This window comes from Anas platyrhynchos, chromosome 9 (assembly GCF_047663525.1).
Source record: "Anas platyrhynchos isolate ZD024472 breed Pekin duck chromosome 9, IASCAAS_PekinDuck_T2T, whole genome shotgun sequence".
In the NCBI taxonomy this organism is placed as follows: domain Eukaryota; kingdom Metazoa; phylum Chordata; class Aves; order Anseriformes; family Anatidae; genus Anas; species Anas platyrhynchos.
Genome location: NC_092595.1, coordinates 8,491,280 through 8,517,329, shown reverse-complemented (window position 1 = coordinate 8,517,329; position 26,050 = coordinate 8,491,280). Strand labels below are relative to the sequence as shown.

The 26,050-nt window shown below is 39.7% G+C and overlaps 1 long non-coding RNA gene across 10 annotated transcripts in view; it reads right to left on the bottom strand.

Annotated features, from left to right (window-relative positions):
* Nucleotides 1-26,050, bottom strand: part of LOC106018689 (uncharacterized) — a 326,876-nt gene that overhangs the window by 49,858 nt on the left and 250,968 nt on the right. For all 10 annotated transcript variants that reach the window (XR_011811400.1, XR_011811402.1, XR_011811394.1 and 7 more), the window contains one exon: nt 15,172-15,346. This is a non-coding gene — a long non-coding RNA (uncharacterized lncRNA). The remainder of the gene's footprint in view (nt 1-15,171; nt 15,347-26,050) is intronic.

The following is a 26,050-nucleotide window of genomic DNA, read 5'->3' as shown; positions in this document are numbered from 1 at the left end:
AGCAGGACTCCTGGCAGCCATGGGCAGCATTTGCAGTAACACCAAATGCAGTTGTTATGATGACATTTGGGAATAAGACTATGTATTATGTGTACATCTCTGTGTTGCTGTTGGCCCTTTATCTGGAGGTTAGCAGCAACACGTGTTGTGCGCTTATGTGGATTATACGAGGGAGGAGGTGGTCCCTTCTCCCCTCCCTTAATCCCCACCCTGAGGGGTCAGAGCCAGATACCCGAAGAGGTTTTCTCAAGTGCTGGTTGTGCTTTAAGTGCCTCCTCCACAGCTGGGCCCTTCTTTCCACTTCGTTGTGGTCTAGTCATGATGATTTCAAATCAAAACACACGGGGCTATGACTTTTACTTGGGAGATTACTACATGCCTACAAACGCTCTCCCTCCTTCCTTTCTCTTCCTCTTCTCCATCCCCTCCACCATCACTGCCCCCAAAAAAAAAGAAAAAAAAAAGAAAAAAGAGTGGGAGTAGGTCACTGGTGTAGTGACACCACCCCAAACCTGCTGCCCATGGGACTGCGGGCCAGAGAGCTCCCACATCTGCCCACATCTCACTTGTGTCTCCCACAATAGTTGTAGCACCAGGGAGACCTGTGCTATTCAATGCTTGCACAAATCCTGCTTTGTCTAGTGCTCTTAGATGCTACAAAACATAACATAAACTAAAAAATAACAGTATTTGGGCAGGCAAACACCACCCAGTGATTTGTGCATGCAAATACAGGTACCACATTTTAAATCTGCTAATGAAATTAAGACTGTAAGTATTGCTGAGGTTTGAAATCAACGTTAAAGCAATCCACCAAAGCACAATTGTGTACAACAGTAACACACCAAGTGCCATGTGCCCAACACAGCACAGCCACTCCCAAACTGTTCTGAAATATTTCAGATTTTGTGTAATAGTGCTATACTGCTTTTTTACCACTGCTTGTACCAGAATTGCATCAGAAAGCTCCAAGTAAAACTGGGATATCCTGGCAGACAGCATGAAAATCCATAGGAAGAGAGAGTCATCTTCATTTCAAGGAATTTAAATAGAGCCATTGAGGCAAAAATTGGGACAAAACAGGTGAAGGGACTTGTTGGAGGTTATAGATGAGACCAAGACCAAGGTCTTTCAATTGCCACATGACATGTCCACTGCACAGCCCTACCTCACACTGGTCCAAACTTGGAGAGTTCGGTTTCCTCCCCTGTCTACACACACACGGCACCTACTGATTTTCTGCTCTCACCAGCAATGAGGACAAAGAGCAGATGACTGGATTTTGTTCCTCAGCAGCTGCTGGCTTTTCACAGCCCTTCTGCAAGCTTGAATAACACATGTTGCATCTGGAGTGCTGAGGGCTGTATTTTAAAGTGCTTAGCACCCAAAAACGCCTACAGGAACACTGAATGGAAGCGACCTCCAGCCAGATGTTCAAATTAATATAGTACCAGCCTGCCGAGATCTTTGGCCAGTAATGCTGGGGCACAAGTGAGTGTGGAACAATTCTGAAAGTCCATTAAACAGAGCTGGCAGGGTATTTTAATAAAAAGATGTAATACATTTAAGCCTAATATTTTCAAGGAGCACTCATAGCTGAGCCTTGGGATATCTGGTTATAAGGCTCAGCTATCTACTGCAGGAAAAGTAATTGTTTTTCTTAACAAACAGAAGCACTCAAAGTCTGTCATAAGGAAAATGCTTTTTTAGAAAGTTGTAAATAGTAACAATTTTCAGAGCCAAGTTAAGGACCTATTATTACTATTCCTCCATATTTTTGCAAGGGTATCCTGATCTCGTTACACCAATCTCACCTAGCATTAAAGAGAAGGGTAGCCCCCAACTCCAGCACTACCCATGCTTGCTTCCCCCCACAAATCATACTCATTGCCTTGTAAGTGCTTCTATTCATTTTTATAAGCCAGGAGGAACTTGTTCATCAGAGTTCATCACAGCTCTTTTTTCCCCTCCATTTAATTTTAAGAGTGGGCTAGCCCCAATATTTGAAACTCCTCCTGCCCGGTTTCTTTTCATTCTTTCTCTCTTCCTTCCTTCCTTCCCTCCCCCTCGCCCCCTCCGTCCGTCTCCTACTCTGTCCCCTTCAGAAGCCCCCAGGATGACACTGCTCATTGATGCTTCTCCTTCATTAGCATTTCAGCAACTTGGCTCAGTAGTTTCAGAGACAATCCGTCATGAGAAAACTGAAGAATGTGCCCCATTTGCATGATTCTGTGCCAGAATGCAACTTTTTCTCAGCTGTTCATTGTGTAATTTCCCCTTGAGCCTTCAACTTTCCCATGAAGTCCCAGAAATCATATTATAGAATTCCAGACCAGCTAAAACGCTCCAAAGATTAGTTTTATGGACATTTTTAACCAACCTCCCAACTCTACAAAGAGAATCACATACATAAGAAACAAGGTTTTACTTTCTGTTGTTACAAAAAGCAATGTGCCTGAGATGAATAAAGTCCTTTGAAACTACAAGGAGGAATTTATGCCTCATGATGAGAATGATCCAATAACTGTTGTGAAACCTTAGGCATATTTTTAACTTCCACTTGTCCTTCCTTAATTATTTTATTCCTCTTACAATTAAATGTTTGTAATCCATTTTGAGAGTCTTGCTGACATGAATGGATATGCAAACAACTTGATTGAAATGCTCAGTGCATATGACTAAAAGTTACTGGCTCTCACACATCAGCAGAACAAATCAAGCTTTTGGTTAGTTGGTTTTAGAAATCAAAAAGTGGTTTATAAAAAAAGACAGGCAGATAAAACCTGCTTCTAATTACTTTCTTGAGGGCATCTGAGTTTGTAGAAATAAAGAGTTTATTATATTAAAAGTAAGCAAGAAACTGAAAACTGGTGTAAAGCAATCAAACTACTTTGTCAATTAAAATGTATCCCATTAGGAAAATTAGGCACCTGTTCCACAAAAGTTAGACAATAGAGTACGGGAGGAGAATGCTGCATTTTAACAATCTGGTTGCTAATTAAATTCTTTACTTTTTCCTATGCACACCAATAACTATCATTTTTCCCATGTCACTTTTAACCCACCAAAACAGAACTTGCGTTTAATTATTCTGCCTCTGAAAAACACTGGATTTCTTCTCTTCTTTCAAACCCATAGCATAGAAAGTACAAATATATAGATATACTGTTATATACAACTCTGAAAAAAATCTTTATAAATAGATGCTTTTAAAAATAGATTTATTTTCCCCCTTTCCCGTGGCTAGTTGTGTAAAATGCACCCTTGCTAACTCAGGTAAATATATAGAACAAACACACAGCCAAACTCACACTGTATGAGTACACACTTATACATACACCCACCTGCCTTTACATATATATATATATGTTATTAAAATCCCATCAGAATAAAACTTGCTAAGATTGGAACTTCGTAAGCAGATAAATTAGCATCCTTCAGATGCAAAAGATAAGTTTTTTGGTGAGAAGCTCACACGGTGATTAAAGTTAGGTTGTGGAAGATTTCATTAATTATAGGTGACTGATTTTCCTCTCAGAGGACAGCTCAGGTCCCCCAGCTCCCCCTCGGCAGCTCATCTTAAATTGTTGTCTAACCTTTCCCTTAATTCAGCTCATCTTGAGCTGATGGGAACTGCTTTCATTCCACCTCTTGTGGAGGTAATGAAACAATCTTCTTATTCACTTGGTTCCTCTGAGCCGGTGACACACAACAAAAAACCCAGGGCCCTGATTAATGGCCGCTAATTAGCAATGTTAATGACCAGGTGTCCAAGAGCATGGCCAGCTCCTCTCAGCATGGAGTGATCCCTCAATGAGGGCCCTGCAAATCCAGCCCCAGTGACCCTTCCCCTCAGCTGCCAGTAATGAAGCTGAGCTCTCTCATTACACCCAGGAGAGGCTCAGGGGGAGGCCCGGGCCTTGAGAGCCAAACCTTTTCCTTCGGGTCTAGTGGGCCTTCCATTAATTAAGGTCAGCATTTTTGCCCCCCCCCCTTTCCTTTCCCCCCCGCTTAAAAAAAAAAAAAAAAAAAGCCCTCAAAGGTAATAGATTTGGGCAAAGGGAGGCTTAGCGCTTTTGGCATTCTCTGCCTTCCCAGTAATAAAAATGTTTTTTTCCCAGTGTGTTTGGGCTGCAAGCACGCAAGCAGCTCCTTTCTCCCTGTTGGGTTTCCCCCCAGAGCTAACAGGGGGATGAGGAAAAGCTGGTGGGCTGCGGCCGCTGCTCCCTGCCTATGGCTCCTGCCCACTGCTGGCCATAGGAAACACGGGAGGTGGCCTGGTGTCTGCACTGGCAAAAGCCGTGTTAATTCAAAAGCCAAAGGTGCATCCCCATGACCCCACAAAAATGTATTTATGTGTTATTCTACATTAATAGTTTAGCAATATTTATTACTCCCTGTTAAAAAGTGACCTTTGGCGTAAACATCAAGTCCAGCATGCCACTTTGGGAGGTTTCTCTAGCAGCAGTTTGCAACTCCCTTCATCCAGCAGCACGAAGCCAAGGCGACCTCTGCTTTCTTTCTAGTTTTAGGGGGCAGGAAGGGGAGCTCACCCTGTCCAGCCCTGGCCCCAGTATGGAGACCTAGGCCGGGCTGCCAGCTGCTGCCTGAGCCCTGTGCATCCCCACGCTGGCCCCTGGCTGTTGGTACGGGCTGCAGGCAACCACAGTCATTTGCAATAATTTTAGAAATCAACTTTGGCTTTTGGTGTGAGTTTATTTATTTGGTTGGTTGTTTTTTTAGGGAAAGGAGGGGGTGTTATATTTGCATGTGCAGCATACAGGTACAAAAAAAGAGCCAAATCTTCAAAATCTTTTCTTTGCTAATTTAGCAAATGTAGTGACTAGTTTAAATGCTAAAAGCTATGTGAGAGAAAAAAAAATGCAGTGCCTGCCTGCAAACTGTGTGGTAAAGCTGTGTGCTCTCCAATATCTGAAGTTTCTGGAAAGTCTAAGTTAGCTTCGTTAACTTTTACTTTATCCATGCAAATGTTTCATTTTCATTGGAAAGAATATTACTGAAGTCCATCATTTTTCTCAGTTGTGGACTGCAAGATTAAGGCAGACAATTAACATGCATCTTGAGAGGGAGTAGTTAAAGGAACTGATGGGGAGATATACGGCCTTTTACTCTAGGTCACGTCTTGAGCTGTAAGTGACAGAAAGTTAATACTGTGAGAATGCTATTTGGTGGCCATTCGAAGATAAGGGGGAGCCTAGCGCAAACTTTAATGTGTCAGTACCTTCACAAATGCATTACCAGTAGCAGGAGAGGTAGCTGGACACCATACTGCACCAATTGTTTTCCTATAAATCCTAAAGGGATGATTTCTATCTATCTGAGTAATGCTGTCTCCTCCCAAATGACAATTATCACTTGCTCTCTTGACCGTCTGGGCATTCCAGCAATGGCTAATACGACAAATTAATGTGGGGGTGATAATGCATTTCACAATTTTCCTAGTGAAATTTAATAGTTATAGAAAGAGACAAGATGCTGCCTGCCTTGTGTGATCTGCCAGCTCTCTGAACCGCTGTTTGCGCCGCAGGCATGTTTTGGGACCTGCTGACAGAGCCCATGTACAAGAGGTGACAGTCCACTGACAGGCCTGCGCTCCAACTAGGGGACTTCCATGTACAAATTAAGCACTGAACTTCTCGCTTTTCCCTCGTTAGAATATTTTACTCGCACCCAACTTGCCTAGAAGAAAGTCTTGCAAGATGTACCGGTTCATTCCCAGCCGATTAGTCCCTCTCCATGGGCTCGTTGGACTTTGTAAGGGTATGCAGCCTTGAAATGGTGCTGCTTTCACCTCGCACACAGCAGGTTATTCAATAAGGACCTGCTCTGGCTCTGGCTCGCTTCACCTGAAACTGTAATCCTGCAGTAGGTCAGCTGTCTTTTAAAAGGTGTTTTTGAACCTGACATGGATTTTGGATGAAGGTATATGTCTGCTCCCCATCTAGAGATGTGCATTGACTGTCATTACAGATAAAGACTCAGTTCCCAGCTCTCCCAGTGACCTCTGGAGAGACTTTGGGCAAGTCACATACGGCCAATGAGGGCTGCTGGTGGAAAGATGATACAGTGATGGTGAAAGCATGAAAAATAGAATGTTATACGTAAAGCTTCATGAGAATTTGGCAAGGATTTAAATTATTATTAATAATAATAAAGGAATAAAAATAATCCTGCCCCTCTGTGTCTCAGATCTCCTTATATAAAACAGATATAACACTGTCACCTTCATTTTTCCCCATCAAGGGGGATTGAAGCAATGTCCAACCCTTCATGTGCATTTCTGTGGCATCAAAATCGTGTGGGAAACCAGTGGCAATTGAGGTCTTTAGTATTATGACATAAATATGTAGTAATATAACATAAAGAACAACTCAGTTTTCAAAATATCACTTGCTCACTGTAACATCATTTCCAGCACTGTGCTGTTCAGAAAGGCAGGGGTAAACAGAAAGCAATTCCTGCAAACTGTAAGAGCTTTTGTAACTCCATCCTACACATCTAATTGATCAGCTATGCCAAAAAGAACAAAAGTCTTTCTATAGCTATACTTATTCTATTACAGGTTATGCAGATAAGGTTACAGTTAGGCCTAGACACATTTTTTTTTTTTTCAGATAAACTTTTTTTTTTTTTCAGTAAGAAATACACATAATGATCACAAACTTTTCATGAATCATTATTGAGTCTTTTTTTTTTTTTTTTTTAAATTAAGAGTCTGAAAATGTTTGTATTCTAAATTTACTTGCAGTTAATTAGAAACATCTGGGAAACTTAAAATGGCTTTTCAGTGAATAATATTTTTTTTTACCAAAATTTTGGATAAGATTTCATGTCAGACCTTCACCTCTGTTGTTGCATACACAGCTGAACAAAACAACTGGTTACCTGCAGTTCCACGAGCCACCCTTCTGCCTCCTATACACTTGTCCTTTCAGGCAGCAGCTGTAATGCCTTTTAAATGCAGCTTCAAATTATTTTTTCCACTCCTCTATATCATTGCTTAAGTAAAACAACCAGTATTCTGGTTGCTCATTACATACTGGTATTTTACTTACGAAAAGAATAGGAATCAAAAGCAAATTTTTGCCTGATTCTGAACTTTCCCAGGCATTTGGACACAGCTTCTGGTCAGTGTCCCACAGGGAAGGAAGAAAGGAAGAACACATGAGGGCAGCGACCACCATGTGGGCCAAATCCCAGTCACTGATGCCAAGGAAGTTCTGACACTGACTTGTGTAGCAACAAGGGCTAGAAGTTTTGGAAGATTGGAGACATTTATGGAATTGTGAAATCTATTAACAATAAAGATGCTAATTCTCCTTAATCCTGTAAGGTCCATGTTATATTCAGTATGCTATTTTGTAAATTCTTCAGCAACAACAACAACAAAAAAGTCACCAGAATTTCTGAAATCCTCTTGATGCTGGCTATATTTTGCTTTTATACTAAGTTTATCCCAGTTATAAACTCCCCCAAAATGACAATGCTGAGGACCGCACAGCAAGTGTATGGTTTGGGCTGGGTGTTTTGATTGCTGGGTTAAGATTTTGGCATTTCTGATAATTTATCTGGTAACAGGACTTTATCAGGATTTTATGGGTAGTTTTACATCAGCTTTTTCTAATTGTTTTCTGTTACCATCCTCTGCCTCAGTTTGCCCCATTGTAAGATGGACATGACACTACCTTTTCAACAAGATAACATGAAATTTCATTTGTTAATGTTTGCGAAGCAATTTGCAATGATTGATTCATAGCTGTGTTAAGTGCAATACATTATTAATACACTAATTAGATAAAAATAACAACTAAGAAAGGAATTATGTGGATTCTGATAAAAGGGAACTGGTAACAAGGCAAGAACCCTGCCCATTATTGGAGCACATAGCTCCATAGGCAAATTAAAATAAGGGCTCTGTCCTCAGAGTTTTGGGCAATCCAGGCTACATAATTGATTTGAGAAGAGCTACTCCAGGCTACTGTGTAATTACAGAAGTATTCACTCTTCTGGCTCCCACTCTCCTTGTCATGTTCTACCTCACTGCCCTTTATGCTAAAGCCTTTGTTGATGAGGGGACGGAAGCAGTAAGGACAAATAAAGCAATTAGCAGGTAGAGGGAATGCTACCAGTGCTTAAGGATAACACACAGCCTTTATTGGGACATTTACTAAGTAGAAGTCTAGAGCCTGCAGGACAGATGGAAAATACAGGTAATCCAGAAAAATAAACAAAAGAAAACAAGACTCTTTCTCACATGTATATTGTATTCATGAAGTCTTGGCAGGAGGAAAGTATTTTCAAACAATCAATATCCAAAACATCATAATTTTACTTAAAATAACTGTAATTTTAGTGAGGTTACCTTCCAACTTGTTCTTTTTCTTTACAATCCAGAGTCTCATCATCAGAGTGCTCTTCTCTCTTGTTTCAAGTGTGCCTTGGCAGTAAGCAAACACTGTAATTTCTGAAGGGCTAATATCTCATTTTAAGTTGCTGCAAAGCCAGCCAGGAGAGGGAGCCAAGACCTCGAACAAGCCTTTCTTCCTGGCTCTCTGACACCCTGGGAAGGAAGCTGAGCCATTTTGGCCAGGGCTCCACAATGAGCACAGCACTTGTGTCAACACATTGCACAAAGAAGGGGTAAAAGTGACTGGGAGACAAAATAATACGTGATGTCCCCAAACATCAAATGCTGGATGATGGATGGTGAAAGAGAAGGAAGAAGGAAGACAGACAAATGAGGACTACTGATAATGAACAATACTGTAGTTTCTCACTTTTGATGCTTCCATCTGTCATCAGGAGACTAGTTTAAGAGATTATGATATTCTGCAGATTCTGATTCGCTTTGTAACTCACTGTCACGTGAACTGGACACAGGTGTGAAGCAAATCATAAATTCGGATACTGCAGAGAATGGTAAACTGAGATTATGGCAGGTCTAAACTTGGATCAGGATTGCAATGCCAGGTCCTGAAATGCATGGAAGTGCTGCCTCTCCAAAGACAACCCAGTGCTGGGTGGAGTTTGAGCTCTGATCTTCAGAAAAATGTCCGGGCTACTCTTTATCCATAACATGCCAATCCAAGGTGCTGGGTACAGGCATGCCTGAACATTTTAGCTGGCATGAGCCTAGGTGCAGATGTGACCTGAGAAGTGCTGAAGAACTTGTATAAGTAAATGTTCTCTGACTCTATATATTCAGTCCAAAAACATTGCAGGAATGCTAAGGCTTACCTCATTCCTCCTTGTGAACAATGTAAAAGTAAACCTCCTGATGTAAATCTTCTCTTTACTGCTAAAAGTCAGCATTGCTGCAAGTGGATATTGAGGGTACTTAAGTCCATGCATACTGTGACTGTACAGTAGATAGCTGAATCACTGTCACTCTTCATTAGAAGCCCGTATTTTACCTGAGCTTGGTTGAAGAGTAAAAGAAAATAACTGCATATAATTATCTAAGATAAGGAAGAAAGAAAGAAACAAAACCAAAACAAAACAGAGGGAACATGAGGGGGGAAATGATCACATTTAAAAGTGGAGAAACATTAGAACCTAAGAAGACAATTCCATTCAGAGCCATTTGTCATGTTTTTCTAGCTGAAAATCTGGAATATTTTCTGATTCTATTTTTTTGTGTGTGTGTGTGTGTGTTTTAATTATTATTATTATTTTTTTTCCATTTCTAAGCTTTCAATGTGAAATATTTTCTTTCTAAAAATCATCTCTCTTCCCTTATCTTTAGTAGGAAGAAAACAAAAAAAAGCATTGGGACTAGACTGATATGGAGAGAATAATCACCAGGAAAATTTAATAAGTCTTCTTTGCTAAGTAAATTGAAAATCAAAATTCAAAATAAAAAAGGCTTAATTTTGTCTGTTTTATCTTGAAATTTCACTTTGAAATAGTACAAAATTTGAACGTCCCTCTCTCTAAATATATTTTCTATATATGTATATTGCTTTCAGCAGGATTTTTTTCTTTCTTCAAATGCTTTCACAGGTTTAGTTATTGTTATCTACCGCAATCACTTTTGTAGACTCAAATAAATTCGTCCTTTACTACTGCGTTTGTTTTGTCTATATTGTTTTGAACTCTTTTTCCCTGTTGTGCAGGTAGAAGCTTCTCAGAAGTGCATCCAAAACAAACTGAAGATAAATACTGATGAACTGAATTGAAAACAAAAAGAACTTTTCTCCTACTCTTACCTTAAAGATCAAAGTATTTGGATCAGAGACAAATACACTGCACTTTATTTTCCAAACTATTTTCTCTTCATAGAAGCCCAGCAGTGCTTTGTCAGGTTCTTTAGCCAAGCTATGATACAGTGAGTCTCTCCAGACTCCTATAACCGGGAGTGAGGGATCAGCCTGGAGATGTTTCGTAACAGCAGCCCCAAAGCCAGATACCCCAAATCAATGGAGAAACTTCTCACAACTCTCTATCTGTTGAGCTCGGGGGAAGCAACCTAATAGATTTGTCTTAAGTTAGATGCCAGGAGTGTTTTTACTTCCTTTGGTGTCTGCAGAGAAAGATCATCCTCAAGCAACAATGATATCAACGTGCAGAAGAGAAAAGTGAGGCACAGAGGGAAGCAACTCTGCATGGAAATGGCTGGCTGGAGATCTCAACCTAATCTCCAAAATTACAGTCTGGTGCTCTCTTAATACTCTGCTGCAGTTTAGGGAAACCTAAATCTTGCCATACTTGCTTTGTACATATACGCTGAAGTTACTTTTCCAGATTTCTCAAGTTGGCCAAGTGCCACAGAACTCCCTTGATTATTGTTTCCAACAAGTGGGAATAAAAGGCAGGGCTTGCTTTATGAATGACCACACGCATACCGTGTCAGAGGCTGCATGGTAGCAACTGAGTAACTGAAGTGTTCGCATGAATCCCTACAGCTATCCTGTAAATCTTGATTAGCCAGGGGGAGTTTCAAGTCTGTTATTAAATGTTCAATTACACTCTACAAGCAACAACAGAAACAAATTGATAAAAATGTAGTAGGAGACAATAGTTTTCAAGAAAGAGACCACTATAATATGTTTGTGAAGAGAGCCTTGAATAATGAACAAATTTGTAAAAATCAAAGTCTGTTTGCAGGTGAATAACAAACAGAGAAAGGGGCAGAATTGGTTCAATGAATTATGCATTATGAATCATTTAACAAGCACTGATATCTATAAAGATAATGATTCTAATGTAAATAACAAGCTTTTAATATTTATGCAGCCTTAATAGTCTGGAGAGTCTGAAACGACAGGTAAAAATTAAAATGGCTTCTTGGTGTTTTTCAGTGGAAAATAGATTTATCACAATGTCACAAAAGCAAACCAGTATCACTTCATGCCATGTCTGATACACTTTTACCCCACTGGGACCCTCCCTGCCCTAATGCTGAGTCCTGGACAGAATAAATGCCACTAACAGCGATACCATGAAGGTAAATTCAGCACCTGCTGAACAACCTGGATATTACAGAGCACTCAGACAGTGACAAAACTTGAGATTTCACTTTCCTCACTGCTTTGAGATAAGGATCTCTGTACTGACTTAGTGCAATCGCAGCAGCGAGTGGAGAAAGAAAATGAAAAGCCCCTTCCCCTCCCCTATGTGCATGTACTGTGTGTGGGAAAAAGAGGGAGAGAGGCTGCAGAAAGCCTGTGCAATCACAGCTGGGCTGTTAATTGCTTTGCCCTGTGCACAGAGTCACACCTTGTTGCTCCTCTGCAATAAGAAATGGCCGCCCAGCCCAGCAGGCTCGAGGCAAGGGCAAAAAGGTTTTCATGTTCACCTGCACTATTTTTGTATCACCAAAATGCCCATGTGTTATCACAGGCATGATGCTGTCTCAGCTCCCATGGATGACAGCAGTACTGAAAGTCAGGGAGTGATTGTGTGACTGAGAAAGGATTGGGTTTCTCAAACCCCTTTTTGTTAAATCTAGGTTATAGGAATTGAAAAAAAAAAGTTGGTTCACAGGAGCAAATTGAACCAAATGCACTGCCACACACCCAGGCACTGATCAAGGCAACCAAAAGTCCAGCTGCTAGGGAAAATCAGACTTTCCCAACAAATCTCTCTCATTTGTAGCTAGTACACTTATTCCTCAAGAGTTTTCACATGTACCTTTGGGAGACAAGTTTGCCGTGTCCATTTTCCTTCTGTGTGGTCATGAATTTCTGCAAAACCTCCTTACTTGGAGGTCTGATCTGATACAGTTCCCTGGCCCTTTTAATTCAGACGCAAAACTGGCACACACCAAGTGTGACACTCTATCAAATTGCACGGAGCCTGCAAAATATGTTAAAAAAATTAACTTGACCTCCAGGATATTAATATAGTGGCAACAACCCCTGCAGGATATAAAACTGGCACCAACTATAAGAGCTTCCATTAGTGCTTTAAGTTTCTAGTCCTAGTAATGGTCATTTCATCTGAACATGTGGAAATAAAAACAAACCATAATAGGACTTAAAAAGCATTCAATGCATATTTGTCCATAAACACATCGTATAAATAAAAGCTCTTTTGTAAAAAAAGTGTCAAATGAATCAATGTGTGTTCTATTATGGAATAATAATATCCCATACCACATGTGTTGCTCAAGCAAATCACTTTAGCTGGTATAATAGTATTTTCCATTTTGTGGTACAGCTTATATTTTGATCTGTTGATTAAGGACCTGCCCCTGAGGAAGTCAATGACAAGAGTTCCCCAGGCTTAAAAAGAGAAGGAAAATGTGTAAACGATTTGGCTGCAAATAAGGAAACAAATGTATTTTTTCCCTTTCTCCTAGCGTGAGTGAACACTGAATACAAAGCCGGTTGAAGACAGTGGAAAGACTTGCTCTTTGCTTCAGCAGCTTTCGATCTACCCTAAGCATGTATTGTGTGAGACAAATTTTGGCACTACTGGAAACCCCACCTCATACCTCCCACTGCGAATATGTCATCTTTCTATGTGCTCATGCATGCCAAAGCTTTATCTCTTTTGAAATATTGCCCATAATCAAGCTATGTTTACTTAAGTAATAGGGAGATTCACTTATACGCAATAATTTCTTCAATGGAGAGGCTGTCTTTCCGCAGCTATACTTTGGACTTTGTTCCTAGTTTAGCTTCTATTTTTCTACCTTGATGATTTTATCCAGGTTTGACAACAGTTGGATTTTTTTTTTTTATTTTTTTTTGAAGTTACACACCTGGAATTAGCTTTTCCTGCCAAGAGTTACAGTGCACCTGGAAGTACTAAATCATTTTTATCTGTTTTTTAGTGGTTTTGCACAATGGAATCGCATCTCTTTAAATCCTCCTTACCCTTTACAAAACTAAATTGCAGCTCTAGACACTGCATTTTATGAGCATGTAGCTATCATAAGAGAGTTGTGCCCTCCTAGTGTCTGCCTCTACCAATCCCAGAAGCAGTTAGCTGAGAACTACCTCTCGGGGTTTCTTTCCTCTGCAATGGCTCTGCTTACCTACATAACATATGGAAATGTGAGCATACACTTAGAGCAGATTGTTTGCTATGTTTACACCAGTTCTAACACTAATCCCCATTAATGTTTGATATTGCTCCCAATGAGTTTAAATAGATGTCAGGCCCCAGATCCATTGCATACATGTTAGGCATCGTATATACTTCAAATAGAGAGATACTGAAATGCTACAGGGTGCCCTTTTTTTAACATCATGTTTACTGACTGGATTAACTATGTCAAGTGTATGCAAAGCCCTATTACTTTCATCATTTCTGTCATCACATTTAAGAGTCCTATGTTCCCGGAAAACATAAAATAGTTTCACATCACCTTAGGAGTCCAGCTTCTTGTTTCTGCTCTCAGTTTCTACCATTCACTGAATATGTCTTTGGGTGCAAAGTGAAACAACACCCAGATGCAGTCTTACAAACATAAAAGATGTATGCAAATCTCTGTTAAAGGGAGAGGCAGGCCATGCTGGCTGGCTGCGTTGCAGTACCAGAACCACCAGGGTCATGGGGTTTGCTCGAGGCTCTGTCCCCATCCAGCAGCAGCCTACCAGCCTTGTCTCAAGGCTCTGTACGGATCCAGCCTTGCAACCCCACCTCATCAGAGAGCGTTTAGTGGCTGTGTGGAGATGCAGACCCTTCTGCAAGGGCAAATGGGAGCTGCCTGAGGAGCACACAAAGGCTGAGTGATGGGCATATCCCTCACTCAAGCTGCTCTCATGACTGGGTCTCCCCATTATGAGGTGCCTGCAATTGCTGTTTTTGTGTTACAGCAGGGAGAAGCCCTTTGCCCTTCATCTGGCCACATGGAGAAGGAACCTGTATTGGCCTCCTCCAAGCCAGGTTTTCCCTTTCCATCTCACCTCCCTTCCCCAGTTACTTTCATTGTTTTACATGGGAGCTGTTTCTCAGGATTTAAAAAAAATATATAAAAAAAAAAAAAGTAGTCTAAACGGTTCTGCTCTGTCTCTTCAAAGCTTTGATGTACTTGGGTTGCAACTCCTTTGCATGTAGAGGACTGTTTCTCTGTATAAATTTATATAGAGCCCAGTTCCACAAGACCTTAGTCTTAACTGGAGGCTTTCTGAAGCCCTGCCATACAAGCAATAACAAGAGCATGGAGATACAAACATGACCTTCACAAATGAGCAACACTGTGTTTGTGAGAGCACTCCAGGACAGCAGGAAATGAAGAGCAAAAAGTAGATCCTGAGACATTTGCAATTGAACCAAGTTGGTCTTCTCCTTTAGGCTACAACTAATCCTCACTTTAGCTAACCACAGCAAAAGTAAATAATTTCTGTAGACGCAACCATATATATTAAAATACAGTCATTTTTAGTAAGAAAAATAACTGGACTTCACAAGTAAATATATTTTATGGCTTGTGATAATTTTATGTTAAATGATTAAGCTGTGTCTCAACCTTTGCTAAGCTCATTATATCCTTTAAGTAGCTCAAATTTCTAGATAACCAGCAGCAGAACCAGGTAAGCAGGCAAAATTAGTATGGCTGGGAAAAATTGTATCTGTCACACAGGTCTGGTTCCCACACACTCTGGTTACATCATTACTTAGTCTGTTAACTAGGAAACCAATTAGGCCAGAGAGCGACTGTCAGGTGACCAAAACACGAAAATGCATAAGAAACCCTACCCGAAAGATGGGATTTCAGCAGAGGCCCTCAGATAGCTGACTCCTCTTCTACTGCAGTGCAATTTTCGTATTTCGTTTCACCCTTGCTTTCAGGCTGAGCTCTGAGGTCCCACAGATTGATGGTCGAAGCAGCCTTGTTTCGCTCCCCCAACAGGTGCATGGAGAAAACTGTTCCCTGCATCAAAAATTACACAAAATTACGTGATAATTTCTCTCATTTACTCGGGAAAATTTCCTTCTCCTTTACAACTTTATTTATAGCGTAAGAGCAAGGCAATGGCTCCAGAACTGAACCCTGCACCGAATCCTCTGTGGGTAGCAGTATGTTTATCCTAAAGGAAAAGGGTGTGTGAGACCAGGGCACAGCTAAAGTTTCAGGGCATGAACTACTTCAACAACTATTATTTGTTTTCTACAAATGGTGAAGGTTTCCCTCCATGCACAGAGAAAGCAACACAAAGGCAGCTGGGCTCAGCCTCAGGAGAGAAGCGTGCACGAGTGGAGGAGGCCAGCATGGGGCACCAGGAGGACGGATGAAAGCCAGATTCCTGTAAAGCATGTGTAAGGGAGTATGCATAGATACATACATAAAAATAGATACACCTAGTCTCTATACTATATAATTGATCTAACAGTATTTTTACACATATGAAAAATACAGCTTACAGGTCTATATTATCTTTTTAAATGCACATATAGGCATACATACATTATATGTAAATATGTATGTATTGCAAATATATATATGTATTGCAAACTACAAATTGCAAACTACAATATGTATTGCAAACTACAAATGATATGTATATGAATGATATGAATGTATTGCAGATATTTTCTAGCCTGTACATCTATTCTTGATTCTGGCATCATTTGAAGAACTCAGTGACTTGCTAGCTCCTTCCTCATATCTATAGAAAACCTGCAGATACATCCTTAGCTCTAGGCCAAAAGCTTTAACAAGCCTTGTGCTCTGTCTCTATATTCTTGTTCAGATATTTTTTTCTCATGGGACAATGAGAAGTGGGGGAAGAGTTGATTAAAAACTCACCTCAAAAGCCTCAAGAAGAGGCTTCATGTACAAGGGGGGCAGGTTGATGGCATGGAGGTCCTTACTTGTTTGAGGATTGTGCTCAGATGCTATCACTACTACCATTTGATCACTAGTACAATGCCATCAGTTTAAAGATTTTTTGCCTTGTTGTGGATCCCTTCAGTTCTGATTCTCTTTGTTCTTCATTGTTTTTGGTAAATGATCATCAGAGGAAGTAAACTAACCAGAAATACTTTCCTTCCTGAAGATTTTGTTGAGCAGATGATTCGATCACTGTGCAGAGAAAAGCAAACTAGACTGTGCCGGACGCCTGCCAAGTTGGGGAACCAGGCTCTCGCATGTTTTCCAGCACAAGCACCTCATTATTAATTCATGCTCCAGGTCCTCTGTACATGCTGTTACTAATATTAGGTTTCAACAGAGTAATGAGCAACAGCAATAGACTATCTTCATATATTTTAAATAATGTTTGAAATACTAAATTTGAGTTTGGATTTTTAATTAGGGCCTGGGCAGGGTACTGACAATCTTCCTACTGTTTTGCAGCCAGCAAGCAAATAAGATAGGGATTGTTCTGATCGGAGCACTGAAAGCCAGTCTGATTTAGGGGATGGATCTGAAATACAACACCAAACTTTAAAGCATGAGAGAAGTTTGGCTTTGGCTTCTGCAGCCAGACTTTGACTCATCCCTATATTAAGTGGGGACTTTTGATATGGGACTATAGGAAAAGTAAATAGTTTTCAGACCAGAACTCACAGATGCTATTTTTAACATACAAAACATGTGAGCTGCCCAGGGACTGTTTGACTCTCAAGGATGCCATTTTTATTAAATAAAGTGGATATGGGATAGTAAAGCACAGAGAAAAGGGTTTGTTGTGGTATAAATCTGTATCATAAGGATATATACAGTAGAAAAATAATTAAAAAAAAAAAAAAAGGCAGGCAATCTGTTGGTCTGAAAATACTACAGGGCTTCAAAGTCCTTTCCACTACTGTGCTTCACACAGGAGCATAGGTCAGCATCCTGTCCTTGGTTGGATATACATATATTAAAGGACTCATTTAAAATTTGAGCTGGGCAAAGGACTAGTGCCATTTTTTTCTGTAAGCATGCTGTGCACATTTCTGAATGCACTCTCTTTGAGAGGGAGTTCGCAATGAAGATTTCCCCGTTCTGGAACTCACTCCTCCCACTTGGTCTGTTGGAGCCTGAATACATTGACCTATGGGGCACATTGCAAAGCCTAACTATTTTCCCAGGATTTTTCTGAATGAATGATTTGAGTAGGTAGAGAGAAGAACGTTTCATTTGTACAGTACGTGGAGGGTTTTAATTAATAATGTTCCCATTTGAATGTCTATTGTATTTTTAAAAGTGCTTTGTACATTTGCCTAGAGCATCAGATAACTGCAGGTTGTTTTGTTTTGTTTCCAATTAAAAAATAAAATATCCCACAACAATGTGGCATTGCTCCAATGGGGCTCCAAATCTTATCATATTTTTGTGAAAGCTGTGTCTAGCACAGTGGTTCCTGAACTGGACTGTGACTTCTTGATGCCAGGACCTATCTAGCACCGTTCAAAAGATGGCAGGTCTCAAGGAGCTGAAACTTCATATCAGTTGGAGAATTTGACACTATTGGACATCAGTACAGTGTTGAACATGTTTACCTACAGTCAGTGACATTAGAAAAGAGCCTAGGGACCTTAAGGAGGTTTTACCTAATTTCTTTCTGGATTTGGAAGTCCTCTTGAGAGACTAGGTCTTTTCTTTTCCAAGAAAAAAAAAAAAAAAAAAAAAAAAAAAAGCTTTCAATCTAAAAAGATACTAAGATGTGATCAGTTTTGTGTTTGCTTTGGTCCTTCCCCCAATACCCTTGAGTAGCCTGAAAACAAACATTTTAGTTTTTCTGTTCAAAATGTGTCTGAATTTCCAAATTTCCTACAGAGATATTTATTTAGCTACCTGGTTCAGCTGGTGGCCTGTGGACCAAATCTGACTCATGGAAATGTTTTTTTTTGTGGTTCAGTTCTTTCCCCTATGGGAGACACCAGCAGCTTTATTATGGTATGTGCTTCTAAAACAAGTGCATCCTTTTGTGCTTGGCCACCACCCTTGCCCTGGATATGCCCATGCAGAAGAAGTAAACTTCTCCTGTGCATTTTTGTGTGTGGAGCAGTCACAGAGTAGATAGCATTGCCCTACCTGCATAATCATATGGGCCACATTTTTTGTGATTTTCAGTTTCCTGATTATTATTATTATTTTATGTATTTACACCTGGACCAGTGACAAATATGTTAAGAAGACTGATGAGAGTGCTGCCAGCAAATTGGAATACTGTTGCACAACTTCCATTGTATTTAACCTGTTTTCTTGATGAAAAGAGTTGTTGTGCAAAGACAAGTAACCAACAGGTTTTCCCACACACTGCATTTGTCCTTTTTGTTTTAGTTCTCCTTTTGTGCATCTGCTGTTTCTGTGAATTACAGGAGAAAATCACCACCCTTCCTTAAAGCCTTAAAAAGCCTCTGCTTTTTCATTCCTTTCCAATGAGTAGGCTGTCAAAATTGATTTCTGATTAGTTCCTGAATTGTGCGGTCCCTTTCTAGATTGTCATGTGGCCTTTCATCTTGTGATCAGGCAAGCAAGGGGCAAAGGAGCAGGTGAACTCAAATCTGTCCCCAGAATTTTAAAACAGACCAACTTTGAGAAATGCCATGGTCAACCACACTGTTTTTCTTCCTCTCTAAAAACCTCTTAAGAATCTTACACTTAAATCAGGTATAGTTAAAGCTTCCTTATGTAGCTTTGTCAATGCACCATAACCCTGACTGACGGTACTCTTGTATCTCTGTCTCCCTCAAGAAAGACAACACAGACTATACCAAACTATGAGAAGAATTCTAATTTGTGCAAATTTTGCCCTTATATGAGGATGCACAGAGGTCAGCCACAAGGAGAGGGCTGGATTTATCTCAAGCCAGGCTAAAACTCCACCCTCCAGAAGAGAAACTGTGATGAGATGCATTACTCCATTAACTAATCATTTGCAGATACAATGACTGGCATCTCATTGTATTTCTATAATTTTATTTACATGATGCAGGTTCTTCCAAATTAAAGGCCCTTTACTTTTCCATTGCTTTCACAGTCTGTGGAATCCCAAGAATATTTTTGATTGGAGGAGAAACATACTTTGCAGCATGAGTAGTGGCAAGTGCTAACACACATATATGAGAGGAATAAACGCTTTTAGATCTAAAAGCACTTTATATATAAAAAAAAAATAAATTAAAAACCTGATTCACAACAAACTGCTCTCAGGCATTTAAGAATTATATACAAAGGAATATGCACAATCGTATATTTAAAGCATCCAACACTCCATATAGTTGTTCAGCTATGCTTGCCACTTCTGGCAAAGAAATGGCACTAAGCAAAACAATAGCTTATTGCAATTGCCATTCCCCTAAGGGTTTCTTTGTCAAACCATTTATCTGAATATATGCTATGGTGGAGTGTATTATTACTGTATTATTGATTCCATATTCCAATTAGAAATTTGTACCGAAAGACCAGGAGATGTGATGGGCAACTCCTTGTCTTCACTGATTATGTCAGTGTGATGAAGTCTAGGAGACAGCCTTATGGCTACTCTGGGGAATAACAGAAGGAATTGCTGACTCCAGAGTCTACAGCATGCAGATAACACCATGTAGACTCCCCTCTGAAATACACCACACAGCTAGCGATAATCCAATACAGACTAATACCTTACTCCCAACACTAGAAAAATACAAGTGATAATGGTGGGAAAAGTTTGCAATGGCTTGCCACGGGTGTTTGGCACAATCAAATGCAGATCGTTATTCTCCAACTAAGTTGGACTGTAGTTTTAGTGCTCCCAATTCCACAGTACCCATGAATACCCTGAGAACAACCGTGGCTTGAAATGTCCATTTCCATCTCATCAGGCTGCGAGGTGGCTAGATTTGTATCATATTGCTATGAGCTGCACAAATGCTGCTTCCAGATTCAGCTGCTGCAAAATATTTTACATGAGTCTGAACAAAGAGGTTCCAGCTGGTCCAGGCTGAAGCAACATGTTTGCTTCCTTCTCTCTTTCATCTCTAAGCTCATTCATGCTGAGAGCGGATATAATTGCTCTCTATAAATACATTCAGGTTAGGCACTAAAGCGAGAGAAAAGATACTTAAGCAAATGGACAAAGATGACACAAGGACAAATGATTACTAATGAGTAATGAATAAATTTGAACCCAGAAATTAAAGTTTCTGATCACAGGAAGACTGAAGTTTGGAAACAGCCTCCCATTAAAACTAGGAAGAAAAATCCGAATTTTCCCGTGGAGCTTAATAAATACATAAAGTACAAGATATGGTTGCTTACAACAGCAGAGGAATGTATTTGGTAATCTAGGAGATCCCTTCTACTCCTATGCAAATACTGAACACTGAATCTAAACCATGTAATTTATATCAGTCTTCTATTTAATTGTTATTCCAGGCCCTTTGGAATCCAAAATTTGTACTTGCAACCAAAGATGCGCTTGTGAAATCTCTGTCAAGTTCTTGTTGACGAACTTTTAGATCCAACACCTAACTCATTTCCTTTCTGATTTGCCAGCTATCTACCACCTGAGCAGACCAATGTCATGTCTTGTCCTCCTCAATTTCTGTGACTATCTCTGAAGGACTTTGCCTGCCTTTTGCCCCAGTGGTAGAGACCCATGAGTTCTATTCTGATCCTTGTCTTGTGTCTCCTTACACCTGACCTGCAAATGTACCCATATACAGCTAACTCACAGTCTTCATTCTCTGCAATGGAGAATGACACATTGCATGGCTTGGTAAACACTAGGCATAGCAAATAAGCACTAAATCACCCCAAGCCCTTCCAGTGGCTTCCCTTTTGTTCACTACGGTGAATATGGCTACTGTCTCAAAGGCCTGTTGCCAAATTAATAGCAACCAGAGGCTGTGGGGGTGACATTAGGAATCCAAGCCAGGAAGGGGAGAACAGGTTACACCACTCATTTGTGCTCTACACAACCTGGCTTTCTGAGTTTAAAGCCTCCCTCCCAGTCTTCTCTGGAGAGCTCACTATAAAAGGTCTAGAAGGCAGCTCTGCCTCAAAGCTCTGGCCAAACCACAGTCATATCACACCTGCACAGCACAAAACCTTTAACCTAATATTTTTCTTGCTTTCCATATGGCATAAGAAGAAGGAAGAAGTGGAAAACCTATTAAATATAACCGGGTATTGGTCTTTGTAATACTTTTCCCTGTATACCAAAAGCAGTTTAGTGCTCGGAGGCATGTGACACCCAGTTCACAAGAAGAGGTCTGCCACTCTGCCAACAGGATTCAGAGACTCCTTCAGAGCTCTTTTCCTTTCCCATGATAGCCCTTAGGTAAATGCTTGCAGGAAATTCATATACTTGTGAGATGGTGGAGTTGCTGCTTCACAAGCCCGAACAAACGTAAACACTTCTGTTTCAGCACATCTGCCATTGCAATACCTACAGCTTTTCCAGAACCAAAGGATTAACTTTATTGTGCATTTGCTCAGCAGATCTGGTAACACAATATTGTACTTCTAAGCGGACAGATTACTCAGAAGTTTCTGGATGCTACATCTTTAGAAACTCAACCTACTTAAAGATAAGTGTTGAATCTGGTAATCCCAGAAACATCCAACTGATGTAAAAACCAGTTATACCAAGGGCCAGCTGGATGCTATTTTTCCTCAGGTTATTTGGATATTCCAAAAGTAATGGTTTTATTATTATTTTTTGCACTTTAATATTAAACAGATGGAGCTTGTTTGTAGACTGCTGTGAGACATTTTTTCTTTAGATTTATAAAATTAAAAAAATAAAGGATGTGGAGAGTTAGGGGTTTGTTTGATATTAATTTACTGTAAAAGGAAAACAGTGATATAAATAAAGATTATATCAATATAGATAAATTATATGTTTTTTTTTTTTTTTTTTTTTTTATATATAGTATATGTATTAAATGGCATTTTATACACATGTAGAGAGAACCTTGTTCAACACTTACACTTTTAGAAACCAGGAGTAATGCCACAGACATCAATTAAGCTATTTCATTTTTGGTAAGTGTAGGCTCAAATCTAGAAAACACATATTTGCACATGTGTTTCTGTGTGCAGCTATACCTTACAGGAGACGTAATCAGAGACAGGATGCAAGCAGATTCTACATTTGTGTGGGCTAAGCATATCAGACACACTTTACTAAATACTAAGGCACTTAGAGAAACATTTTCTTGGAAAGTCAGGTGCCACCTTAATTTCTGACTTTTCAGGACAGACATCGTCCTGTCCCAGTCTAGAGACCAGTCATAAGAAGTGCTGAGCTCTCACAATTTCCACCTGACCTTGCTGCAGCTGAGAGCACTGCACTGCTGCACATCAGCCCTGCTGCTAGCAGGCCTTAGTACTAGCAAGGCCTTAGGAGACTAAAAATAAACATGCATTTGTACAGAAGGAAGCAAAACGTGATTGACAACCCTCAGAGCAATTTGCCTGCTAATCAGTTACAAAGCTTCTTCCATAACTGTGATCTCCACATTCAGCTGACCTCTTCTGTGGAGTGTTTTGCTCTTTGACCTAAGCAGAACCCAAGCCTCCAAGTGATTTTCTTTAACCAAACTGTGTACGGTATATGATTGATTTCACTGCACTTTATAGACATGAGACAGTGTAATTGCAAAAGCTTGGTGAAAAACTGTTTCCCTGAAGAAGATGCACAATTAGGATGTCCACTCAGCTGAATGCATTCCTTTCCTTACAACCAAGAGAGACTGGCCGAACTGACGAGCTATTTAAGTGTTTTGTGAATAGGCATCCTTGAGATGTGAAATATTTAATTACAGGAATATTGTTATGGCTGCTGACTATTAATTTCACTCTGCCTCCAGTTACTCTATTTTATTAGAATGTGACGATTTCTTCTCAATCAGATTTATAAAGCATCTTGTATTATAAAACCTTACGTTCAGGTGGTGATAACTTTCTGAAACATTAATTTTGTACAGGCTGATAAATGCTATGCTGACTTCCCATTTAAAAACAAAATTATTATTATTGTGAAAACTTAAAAAAAAGATTTTTGACATTAATGAGTGAATGACAAAAGTACAGTTTGCAAACTATAAAAACAAATCTTGACCATAGTTCTTACAAGAAGACTGCATTCAACATGGATCCATTCCACTTTAGCATGAAAATACTCTTAGCTGAATAGCACTTAGTCTTCCTGTGCAGGAAACTGGTTTTATTTGTCTGTGTTCTGTGAGTTTGAAAATCCAGCATCTAAACCTGATAGGTACACGCTTGAATTGCACTTCAGAGTCCACATTACCAACATGCTGAGCACCCTCCCTAGGGGCTTTAACAGGATTGAGATAGCTGAATACTTCTCAGAAGTATGGACCTTCACTTACCCATGCAGTCATGGGAGAGGACTTCTACTTGTATCAGAAGCCTTAACCAGACAGCATAGGGTGAGCTGAGCACAACCTTTTAAAGTATTTAATAGAATACATACAAATGAACTAAATTCTGTGTCATGATATCACTTGGAAAGATTGTGGTGTATTTTCCTCTCCAGCATAGCACTGAATCTGTTTTTATTCTGTGGTGTTTTCTGCTTTTGTTCTGTATAATGTATGCAATAAAGAGACCTATACAGCCAACATTTGAATGATTAACTATTGTAACAGTAAAATCAGTACATGTAACAATGACAGGTTGAAGGAATGTACAGTTGGTGTGCAATACTTTAATTCTATAATCTCACATACTTAAGCTTTTAGATAGACAAGAAGGCTGATTACTTATATTACCAGTTTTATACTGTTTTATTATTTTTTTTAATATAATATTCTTGTAAGTTTACTAGCAGAATAATGAATTTGAAAAGCTTAGTTTTCTTCCTTACCTCTACTGGTGCTTTTAAGAGGAGACCATGGACTCCCAGTTGCCTGTAGACCCAGATTGAAAACTATTAATTTATATGCTTGAAATTAAGCGGTATTTGGAGGTTTGCTGAATCAGCAAATGTAGGCATACATTAGATATTTGATGAAATTCATAATATTTTTTTTTAATAACTTCTTTGATGAGTGTAAATTTATTACTTGGCTCTACTTCAGTTCAGTACTCTTTGCTTGGGTAATGTGTGCTTTGAGATTATTTTCATTTTACCACACTGGTAATGGGCACTAATCATGTTTTATCTTGTTGTAGGTAAATAGCTAGGGTATTGCGCAGAGCTGTTTGATCAGTATAGCATGATTTAAGAGGATGGTTATGCCTTTATTTGTCTCATAATCCTGCTTAACTTCTGTATGAATCATTATAGTAAGGTGCATTTTAATAATAGCTTCCACATATACACTTATATATGCAAAAGCTAAAATATTTGCTTCCTTTTTTCCATAGATTTTCAGTGTTACTGTATTTTTCCATCAAAGCAAAAACCCTTGAAAATATTTCACTGACTATATATTTTTCCTTCCTCCATTCAATTTTGTCTTGTTCCATGAGTGATTATCAGCCATGATCTGTTACATGATTTGAAAATCATGTGCCTTTTGGTCCTTAGGCCCTCATGTGACAGAAAGACCACATTTTTAAGCTTCCTTCTGACAATATTATTGGTAGGGCAAGCTCTTAAAAATGGAAAGGCATCTTGAAAACAGCAAATCATCAGGCTCATTTCAGATCTTGTAAGGGAACAGATCAAGCAGTCTCTTTGCACACACAATGTCTGCACGGGCTGCCCAGCAGCAGATTTCCTGCACCTGGGCTGTCTCCTTTGAAAATGTTGGGTGCTGGAGAAGGGAGGTGGCTACGTCTTAAGACAGCATTGCACTAATCCATCCCACTGAGTCACTTTTGTTCTTTATTTCCCTATCTTGGTTCTTCCACAAATTCCCCAGACAAAATTCACTCCTGTGTAGATATAACTGCTTATTCCTTGTGGCTTGGTGAAATTCAAACATTTTATTTTGCAACAGGCCAGTCAGAATTTGGTTTACCAAACTTTACATGGAAACAGGCGTTAAGAAGCCAAGATTCCTTTCTTCTTCTCTTTACTGCATCAGGAGCTAAAAACTGTAAAGCTCTACCAAGGCAGTAATACTGTGTCTTCACTGGATGCCAGTTTTTATGGCCTCTTTTTTATGGCTTTTTGCCATGACACATTGCACAGAGCAGCACTTCTCAGCAGACCACATAGGAGTTAGACACTATTGCACAACCTTCTCACAACCCTACTACTCTAGATTATAAGCATCTCTCTTCATCATTTCGGTCACCTTTGCACCTTCTCTTTATTTGGTTTGAATGTGCTAATCTTGAAATTGAAAGCTCTCAAGAATTAGTTTGACATTGTAGCGAACTTGAATGAGAAAGTTCAAAAGAGAGAAGGAGAGAGAGAGGGAGAGTCATGACTAAGAGAGAAGAGGTATATAATGCAAATGTGTACCTTGAACACGATGTGAACTCACATGTGCCTTGCACATGAACCACCTGCTACGCCTGTCTGCCTACAAGTCTTGCCTTGACATTACTTCATGGAGACTAATAGATGTTCCACGTTATTCCTAGGCAAGAACCATAACATGACAGATAAAGTAACAGAGAAAAAAAAAATTAGTCCTGGAGTGCTCCGACTAGACAAAATATGACCTCCTGTGGAAGGCTTGGGCTGTTCACTGCAGTGATTTGGATCCATCCTTTGTTAATCTAGCACTTTAGTAG